We start from the raw sequence: 10,521 nt of genomic DNA, 5'->3' as shown, positions 1-10,521 counted from the left end.
GTTGCCATTTCCTAATTCAAAGGATCCATCATCTGGTCATTGATGAGTAGGATCTTCATCTTAAATAGCAACTCGAATCAATGCATTTCCATGGCTTACATCTCAAAATAGAGTATGCAGCCTTCACAAGACCCAGAAAGTTTGCTCCTAGAGTTAGTCTAAGAAAGTACAAGCCTTCGGTGCTACAGGCGGTATACAGGCGGTGCTACAGGTGCTACCGCAACTGGTGTAGTGAAAATGGTGTCTCTAGTTTCCCAGGAGAATGTGAACTGCCTCCAGTGACAGACCCACTGATCTGTGATACCAGGTAATGGTGCTACTGGAATGGCATGTTTTAAACAAACACTGAAAAGGCAACAAAAACTAAGTTGACAGAAACCCCTTACAGACTTGGACTCCTGAAAAATTCCCCTGAGAGCTGGCTATTGGGTTGACCCACGAAGCTGCACCCTGGTAAGTGGAAGTGTACTCTCTGGATGGTGGAGACCACAGAGAATATTCTTGTTGGTTACAAAGCCAAGCTCTCAGGATACAGAAAAAGACGAAAGGAAAAATCTCAGCTTGTCTTTACATAGGAGACCCACAGCAAAGTTTGTCCAAACAGATGCCAGTCTGATGAAAACCATTAACTTCCCAGTCTGTGAGGCCAGTTTGAACATCAGGCTATGCCAGTGTTCTGCTCCATAGTTTTTCCTACTTATGACAACGACAAAAGACAAAGACAAACAGTGACCATCTCTGAGAAGAAAAGGCTCAATGCCAGAGTCACTATGTCCAGGGAACTAATTCTGAAAGTATTTTTTCCAGGTAATTTAAATTTAGAAAGAGAGAAAGGGGACTCTCACAACTACCCTTCCACTTAATCCTGCAGGCAGATATCCAGGAGGTTGCTGGGATAAGAAATCCCACTTTCTGCCAGCTTTTGTCAGGTGTCCCAGGACCTCTCAGCTACAACAGCCTCTGGGGAAGAGGAGTCTGGGCAGTATCATGCTGATTGTGCCAATTGCTGGGGATGGGAACATGTCCCTCCTACCTCTCTCAAGTTCTTTTGGCTGTTCTAATAAGTAGGTTAAATGCAGATTAACAGGAATAGGGGGACGGATTTACTTTGTGTATATAGAGGTCTCATAGAAAAAGGAGCTGATAAGTATCCACCTTGCAATGCAAGGGACACCAGTTCAATTCCTCATCTGGAAGATCCCACATGCTTCCTGGCAATTGAGCCTGTGCCCTATCTGATGCTGAGAGAGATTGAAGGCAAAAGGAGAAGGGGGCAGCAGAGGATGAGATGATTACATAGCACCACCAACTCAGTGGACATGAATTTGAACAAACTCTGGGAGATAGTGAAGGACAGAGGAACCTGGTGCGCCACAGTCCATAGGGTTGTGAAGAGTCAGACGTGACTTAGCAAAAACAACAACCTACAACTACTGAAGTCCTGTGCACCTAGAGCACGCGTTCCGCAATAAGAGAAACCACCACAATGAGATGCCGAGCACCGCTACTAGAGAGTAGCCGCCCCACCCTCTCTGCAACTAGAGAAAGCCTGTGTGTAGCAATTAAGACCCAACTCAGCCAAAAATAAACATTAATTAATTAATAATAAAAGAAGGAGGACCTACGAAGTGTCCAAGGCAGGTAGCTGTTATACTGTTGAGATTAAAAAAGCACAATATATTTGTGAGGAATGGACAGAGCTAAGAAACTTAGTCTAAGTAAAGAATTTAAACAGAGTTTGGGCTTGGGGCAGTTGCTTAGTAAAGAAATAACAAGGGTAGTTTTACAGCCTTCTCAGCCCTGGTTTCCTTATTTCTGGGGATAAAGATGTCTCTCTGCCTCCTAGACAGGGAGGAGACCTTTCGCATGGGATATTTATTTACTGCTTTCTGGGAAACAAAGAAAAGGATCAGAGTTTCTTTTTTGCACTGGCTGTTTCTTTGTAATTTTAATTCAAAATAATCAATATGTCACCTTGATGTATTCTGTGCTGGCCTGCCCTAGTCCCAACAGGGTCACTGTTACCTGTCAACAACAGAATTCTGGGAAAATTGTAAAGCTTGGTCATGGTCATGAACCAAAACCTCAAGTGCCCTTTGGATACCTTTAGATACTCCCCTAACTTCTACACTCCATGGGGTTTAAATGTTTTAGTTATTTTATGTAGATTTTCAGGGTGAGTTGTATCTAATAGCATTGTATCTTTGCCAAAGGGGTTTCCCTGGTAGCTCAGCTGGTAAAGAATCTGCCTGCAATGCAGGGAACCCCAGTTTTGATTCCTGGGGCAGGAAGATCCCCTGGAGAAGGGAATGACTACCCACTCCAATATTCTGGCCTGGAGAATTCCATGAACAGAGGAGCCTGGCAGACTATGGTCCATGGGGTGGCAAAGAGTCAGACATGACTGAGCCACTTTCACTTTGCCCAAGAGCTACAGTTTTACAGTTGCTAAAAAACCTGCTTGATTTAGAGTCTTCTTCTAGGGGCATCCCAACTTTAATATCAAGTGATTGAGGCACAAGCTTTATGGGAACAATTATAAAAGAACTCTCCATGGTGTTACCTCTTACTCAAAAACTGAAGGCAACAAAAAAACAAATTAATAAATAATAGCAAAAACAGAAATAAAGAAAGCTGTCCTTTTTTCATGCACAATCTTCTGGAAATTCTGTAAAGGACTAACAGCATCCTTAAATTACTATTAGCAATATTGGCTGATGGACCTAGAGATTGTCATACTGAGTGAAATAAGTCAAAGAAAAACAAATATCATATGATGTATCTCTTATATGTGGAATCTTAAAAAAAGGTACGAATGAATTTATTTATAAAACAGTAACAGATGCAATGGACATAAACTTGGGCAAACTCTGGGAGATGGTGAGGGACAGGGAAGCCTGGCATGCTGCAGTCCATGGGGTCATGAAGAGTTGGACAGGACTTGGCGACTGAACAACAGCAGAGTTACAGACTTAAAAAAAAAATATATATATATATAGATAGATAGATAGATATGGTTACCAGGGAGTAAAGTGGGGAGGAAATAAGTTGGAAGATTGATATTGACTTGTACACACTGCTATATATAAAACAGATAACAAGGACCAACTGTATGTTCTTCCCTTGTGGCTCTGCTGGTAAAGAATCTGCCTGCAATGCAGGAGACCTGGGTTCAATCCCTGGATTGGGAAGATCCCCTGGAGAAGGGAAAGGCTACCCACTCCAGTATTCTAGCCTAGAGAAATCCATGGACTGTAAAGGTCATGGGGTCACAAAGAGTTGGACATGACTGAGTAACTTTCACACTCACAAGGACCTACTGCATAGCACAGGGAACTCTACTCAATACTCTGTAATGGCTTATATGGGAAAAGAATCTAAAAGGGAGTGGATATATGTATATGTGTAACTGATTCATTTTGTTGTACACATGAAGTTAACACAACACTGTAAATCATCTATATCCCAATAAAAAATTTTTTTTAATAAAATAAAATTAGCACTATTGGGAATTCTCTGGCGATGCAGTGGTTAGGACCCAGAATTTTCACTGTGGTGGCCCAAGTCCAGTCCCTGATTTGGGAGCTAAGAATCCATAAGCCGCAAGGTGTGGCCAAAAAAACTAGCAATATTTTCAGAAATCTTTGAGCTTTCTTGACCACAGCTTCTCCTGGCCACTATCTCTATGGCCTAACAGACCACTGTCTTAGGAATACATAGGTTATCCCTCTATGAATTGATAACTGGAAGGCACATACATTGGGACTTCCCTGTAGCTCAAACAGTAAAGAACCTGCCTGCAATGCAGCAGACCTAGGTTTGATCCCTGGGTCCGGAAGATCCTCTGGAGAAGGGAATGGCAATCCACTCCAGTGTTCTTGCCTGGAGAGTCCCATGGACAGAGGAGCCTTGCGGGCTACAGTCCATAGATCCTATAAAGTTGGATATGACTGAGCGACTAACACACACAGGCACATGCATTTGAAATTTCACCTCCAATTCTAGACTCATCCCTACCATATGCAGATATGGCAAAATATTGTGAGGGACTCTTGTGCTATATACCCAGTCCTGTCACCAACAGATTAAGGCCACACTCCCACAACATCTTTCTAAACAATTTCTTCATTATTTTCAATCAGAGGATTTTATCTATTGAAAGACACATCAGAGAAAAATTGTTCTTGAACCTATAGGAAAGAACCTTATCAAAATACTGTTAACAACAAATACAGCAGTAAAACTATAGGAAATCAATTACTGGGTTCACAATTCACAACTAGAGCAATTTAGAATTCCATGTAAGTAGAGGGCTATTTCAGTACAAGATCTCAAACCGAGGATTCTCAGAGATCCTTCAGAAATCACTGATCTTCAGAAGTAGACAGCTAGCCTAAGACCTTTGGAACAGATGATCACAGATAGTGGACAGCCTCTAGCCAGTATGTTGGACCAAAACTTCTATCCAATTCTTGTTTTTTTTTTTTTTTATCTGCTTGCTTATAATCTTTTTATTTTCTATAGATCGCTTACTGTCATTCACCTATAAAGAGCCTTTTTCTCTTTTCTTCCTGACATTATAATTGTTAGGTCAGAATAGACTCATTCTAAAACGATAAATACATCAGGTGATACATGTTAATTCATTCAATGGAAGGAATTCTTTCTCAATGTTTGCATATAGCAAATTGTCACAATGTAAACTTTAAATATCTTACAATTTTATTTGTCAATTATATCTCAATGAAGTTAAAAAGAAAAGGAAATACTCATTCAACTGCCATTTTCAGATGATCCCAAGTGGTAGCCACAAAACTGTTCTCAATCTTACTGACTGCTGAATATACCAACAATCACCAGATTCCCATGATAAAGCCCTCTGAGCAATTCCAGTTTCATCAGATAAGGCCGCAGGTGATCACAGTCAATGGCATTTCTACTTGCACCCACTTGAACAATTGATTCCAAACAAGTCAACCGGTGACTCTGCCAGTGTCCTTCACACAACTGAAGTGCCCAGTGACCAGTGGTCAAGCATGCACTCTCTCCCAGAAAAAGACCCTCAGTTAATAAAATCTATTGTTCAGACCCTAGATAATTCCAAATTTGAACTCAACAATCTTTGTAGGATGGTGAACCAAACCTGAAAAAAACTAGTAGAAATCCAAACATGTTATGTAAGGCCTTGGTTCCAACCTCATGTCATAAACAGCACTTTTTTCCCTGGATCTCCGCATACCTCTCCTGGATACTACTTCCTTTGTGATCAGGATGCCTGGTCCTGTTTGCCTCAGACTAACACCTCATGATCATTAGGAATAATATTCCAAGACTTGTCTGTAATTCTATAAATCACCAAGACTGGAAATTCCTGCTTAGATACAAAGCCAAAATGACGCCATTCTGGATTATTAATACTTGGGTGAGTTACTGGCTCATTTTTATTTGAATAATCAGAACAGTGTTCCCATCAGTGGGAATCATACAAACAGAAAACCTTTAAGAAACCTACTACTGGGGGAAGGGATAAATTAGGAGGTTAGGATTAAAAAATCCACACTACTATACATAAATAAAATAGGTAATCAACCAGGACCTATCGTATAGCCTGGAAACTATATTCAATACTCTGTAATAACCTATATGGGAAAAGAATCTGAAAAAGAACAGATATATGCTTATGTATAACTGAATAACTTTGCTGTACACCTAAAACTTTCACAACATTATAAACTAACTACACTTTAATATAAAATCTTAAAAAATAATAAGCCTATTACTAACTCCACAAGCTGCTGTTAATGACACTAACCTTTGCCTTGGATGGATTAGAGGTCAGTCTCAATTCATTGGCATGAGTAGTGACAGACAATCACATTGCTTAAGATTTCTTGTTGGCTAGTCATGGTGATGCCTGGGCCAGTACTAATACTTCCTGTTGTATTTGTCCATGAAATAGGCAAATTTAACAGGCCTTCCATTGTCTTTATTTATTTATTTTTTCTTTTTTTTCCATTGTCTTTAAACAAAAGCTATTTGGATGTCTAAGACTGAGCTTCATGACCTATGAAATATGTCTCTTGGCCTGGGTTGGACAGCTGGACTTTCTGGTTTTGAAGCTACTCAGAGAGACTATTAATTTCTTTTGTTTTAGTGATAGTGATCATTATCTTGGTCTGCTGTAGAGTCTTAAATGCTTATGTGCAGCCCCTCTCTCATCAGATGATCACCATGATGATCATCTACAAAAATAGGAAGATCAAGAAGATCTTACAATACAGTTGACTATGAAGATAACAGAACTGTTCCTGAGCAATAAAGATCTGGAATTCTTGCTTTTCACAAGTTGACCAACCTCTTGGAAGTGAGAGAATGAACACAAAGAGGGACTAAGAGACCAAAATACACGAACACACAACAGCCAGACTATATTTAAGATAAACTTCTGATCCACAATCAGCATCAATAAATCCAGGAAACCTACTCTACGTCATAAACCAGTCCAGGAAGCCAAACAATGATATTCCATCCAGGGCAAAGGTAGTGTCTTTAACAGCAGCTGCTAGAGTTAGCAAAACAGTTGGTCTATTGGCCTCAAACAGCTGTGACTAGATTACTAAGTTAAAGCTTCCTAATTTTTGTCTCTGCTTCCCCATATTAGGACTTACTGGAAAAAAACAAATATGCATCTCTAACTGTAGGTTGTCCTGCTTCTAGTTAGCCCACTTCCAGCTCCATGCCAGCAGCCTCCAATTAGAACACATCTGAAAACTTCTTTTTCCACCATAAAAGTTTCCCACTTCCCTGCTTTTGAGTCTTTGACAAATAAAAGGGATAGTGGCTGATTTCTGACTCAGTTCAGTAGCTCAGTCGTGTCTGACTCTTTGCAACCCCATGAATTGCAGCACACCAGGCCTCCCTGTCCATCACCAACTCCCAGAGTTCACTCAAACTCACGTCCATCTAGTCGGTGATGCCATCCAGCCATCTCATCCTCTGTCGTCCCCTTCTCCTCCTGCCCCCAATCCCTCCCAGCATCCGAGTCTCTTCCAATGAGTCAACTCTTCACATGAGGTGGCCAAAGTACTGGAGTTTCAGCTTTAACATCATTCCTTCCAAAGAACACCCAGGACCGATCTCCTTTAGAATGGACTGGTTGGATCTCCTTGCAGTCCAAGGGACTCTCAAGATTTCTGACTACAATAAACTAAATAAATTCACTCTTCTTGTTCCCATCTGAGTGGTTTTGTTCATTTCCACATGATCTTTAAAACTGCAAAGAAAGGGGTATGTAGAGGGTGAGGGTTTTATTTTACAAGGAAGGTTTGTAAAATCTCAAGGACAGCCCCCCAAACACACACACACACACACACACACACACACACACACACACACACTCATTAATATTCCAGAGTTCCTTGTCACATGTAGAAAGTAAGGAAGCAGAGAATAATTAGAAGGAGAAAAGAGGGAAAAGTGGAGGCACGCAAGAGGTGACCAGTGATTGGAAAGAGAGGGCAGTGAGGAGAAAAGAAGGAAGGAAGAAAGACCCAAAGATATATCTGAAGTCAGTGCTGTCCCTGACTCGCCCACCCTGGTTCCCTCTACAATCCAGATGCCCGATTTCCCCCAGAGGGAAATTGGCTAACCTCACCAAGATAACATCTTTTAACTCATTTTTTTCCATCCAGAAATTCCACATGCGATTCTAAGCCTGAGATGAAAGACAAGTTTTTTGTTGGTTGGTTTGGCTTGTTTGCTTTTAACTGCGCTGGATCTGCATTACTGTGTGCAGACTTTCTCTCGTTGTGGCCCACAGGCTTCTCTTGTTGTAGCACAAGGACTTCTCGTTGCGGTGTACAAGCTTCTCTAGTTGTGGAGCACTGCCTCTAGAGCATTTGGGCTCAGGAAATGAAAAACTAGCTTTTAGCAATTATGTGGCGAATGTAAAGCAAGGGGTGGAGGCTAAGCTGAGATAATGAGCAACACTTCTCCCAGCTCTAGCTCTTCCGGTCTTCTACAGAGCTCCATCCTGCTGCAGGATCCTCTTCCCGGAATCTCTGTATTTAAGCCGTGCATGCTGTTCAATCGCTCAGTCAACTCTGACTCCTTGAGACTCCACAGACTGTCTAAAGCTGACCTACAAGTGGTGACAGGTCATAAGCAGAACTAGGCAAGAGGCTGCAGGGAGGGAGGCAGAGTCGGAGATCTCCAGCTGAAGCTTCCTTCCTCTGGGGACTCTTCCTTTCCCGTCCCTCCCTTTGGCTTCAGACACTGAACGTGTTTGAACATAAATCTTTAAGAACTGATTCTCAAACAATCAGGTGAGAAGAGGTTTGCTAGGTCTGAGGATATTTAGGGGCTCAGGAAGGGCATGGATGCATCTTTGTCAAAGCTATGCTGTGTCTCCAGGTCTCAGCCTCCCTCCCTGAGCTTTCTCCCCTGCTCATTTCTTCTACATCTCTGTGCAGAAGCTCCCTGCTTCACCTATTCTTTTATCTTCCTCCATAAGAATCCAAAACCATTTAGAAACCATACTGAGCATATACTTGAAGCCTTATTTCCAAACATAGAATACAATTTTTATATTCTTATTAAAGAACCTTATTTGATGAGGGTGGATATAAGTGGACTTTTTTGGAACAGAGGAATGAAGTTCCTGACTTCCTGAAATCTCCCAAGAAGACTATTGAAAAGCCTGAGAGTGAAGGGGATGGTATTGGGAAGGATCTCAAGCTGTAGGCGAATGAGAAGCAAGAGGATGGTGTCAGAGACCCAGAAGATAGGAACGCAACTGACATACTCAAGCCCTTGGGATTCCAAGCTCGGGGATCCTGTCACCAAGCATGACTGAGCTATCCATTTCCCTGGTCTGCATTCTCCTGAGGGGTGATGGGAGGACCAACTTGAGTGTTCAAGGAAGGCCCCCAAGACCACATCAGTAACTAGCTGATCCTAGGCCTGGATGGGAAAGTGAAAGGAAATGCACATTTGTCCCCTTCACAGAATGCTTGGAAATTAACCCCTGAAATCCCCTTAAATTCAGAGGCAGCCCAGGAAGGTTAGAACTACTTTACCACACCACTGGGCTCCAGCTCCCAAGGAACCCTTAGAGAGGCTGTGGCCAGGCCCACCCACACCCCCACACTCTCCTCTCAGGTAGGGCACTTGCCCCTCTCCCAGCTTATACAGTTTTCCTGACTCTGCTTCAGGAGTCGGACTCTGGATTCTGGGTCCTCTGAAGCCAACTCCATGGAGACAGAGGTCACCGTGGATGGAGATAATTTGGGAGTTCCCAAGGAGTCAAACAGCCCAATTGGCCCATCTAGCCTGTCACAAAACTTTGCATTTATCGACATTTACTGAGCAGCCCCTTTCCCAGAGAAACATTGTTCAATCTTCTCCTAATTTCCACCTCCTGCTGACACCCCAACACTTCACCTCTCAAGACAAATCAACTGCAAAAAGGTAAAATGCTTTCGAGGCTCTGCAGGTCCCTGTTGATTATCCCCATTTTACCAGACTTCCCATGTCTCTTTCTGTCTATCCCACCCTCATACAGCCAGCAGCCCAAACTGGGAAAGAAAAGGGTTCCCAGAATTCCCTGGTGGACCAATGGTTAGGACTCTGTCCTTTCACTGCCAAGGGTCAAGGTTCCATTCTTGGTCAGGGAACTAAGACACGAGGTGCAGTCAAAAGATAAAAGTGGGGAGGGGTTCCAGCACCTGAGCACAGGCTGCCCTTTCCCAGAGGGCGGCTCTGACTCCCATGTGACCTGCAGGTGCAGTCAACAGTCCGGACACCAGTGCACACAGATCTGGGCTCCCATCTTTCAACTCCACATCCTAGCCTCCACATTATCACTATTTCCTCAGCCCAAGGACACACACATTCTCCACATGTCCTTTCTCACTCCAGTTCCCAGCCCTGGTTCTTCTTAAAGCAAGGTCAAACATTGCCTAGGATGCCTGAGCAAAGCCTGTGCCGTGGGTGGGGAACTGGAATGGACTCCAAAACAGCTACAGTCTCTCATTATGAAATAATCCCCTTCTTCTAACCTTGGATTTCCCCCTTCCAGCTCTTCCTGTTGTGCCCTGTGGTGGGAGATATTATTTAGGTGGAGGCTATTATCAAGAGACAAGTCACGCGGATACGGAAGACATGCCGGAATCTAAGGTAAAGAGATTCAGCCTTATCAAGCAGGGGATAAGCCTCACATTTACTTAAGTGGGGTCTTTCATGGGGTCACTCAGTTCAGCCTCTTGACCTACTGGCTGACTTGCTTTGAGCCTTGAATTAAACAGTCCTGATGCCTTCTTCCATTGCAATCCGATCCAGCCAGTGTTCTCACTGGTCCCCAATACCTCCTCAACATGGGTGTTTCACTTTTCAGGGCTAATCCTTAATCCCTCTTAATCCTTGAGTTGGTTCTGCCACAAACTCAACTGTTTTATGTTTTACCTCATTCTATCTCTCTTAAATAAGCAGAGTGACAATATACAGCCTTGATGTACTCTTTTC

Source organism: Bubalus kerabau, chromosome 10 (genome assembly GCF_029407905.1).
Source record: "Bubalus kerabau isolate K-KA32 ecotype Philippines breed swamp buffalo chromosome 10, PCC_UOA_SB_1v2, whole genome shotgun sequence".
Lineage (NCBI taxonomy): Eukaryota > Metazoa > Chordata > Mammalia > Artiodactyla > Bovidae > Bubalus > Bubalus kerabau.
This window is presented reverse-complemented; position numbering follows the sequence as displayed.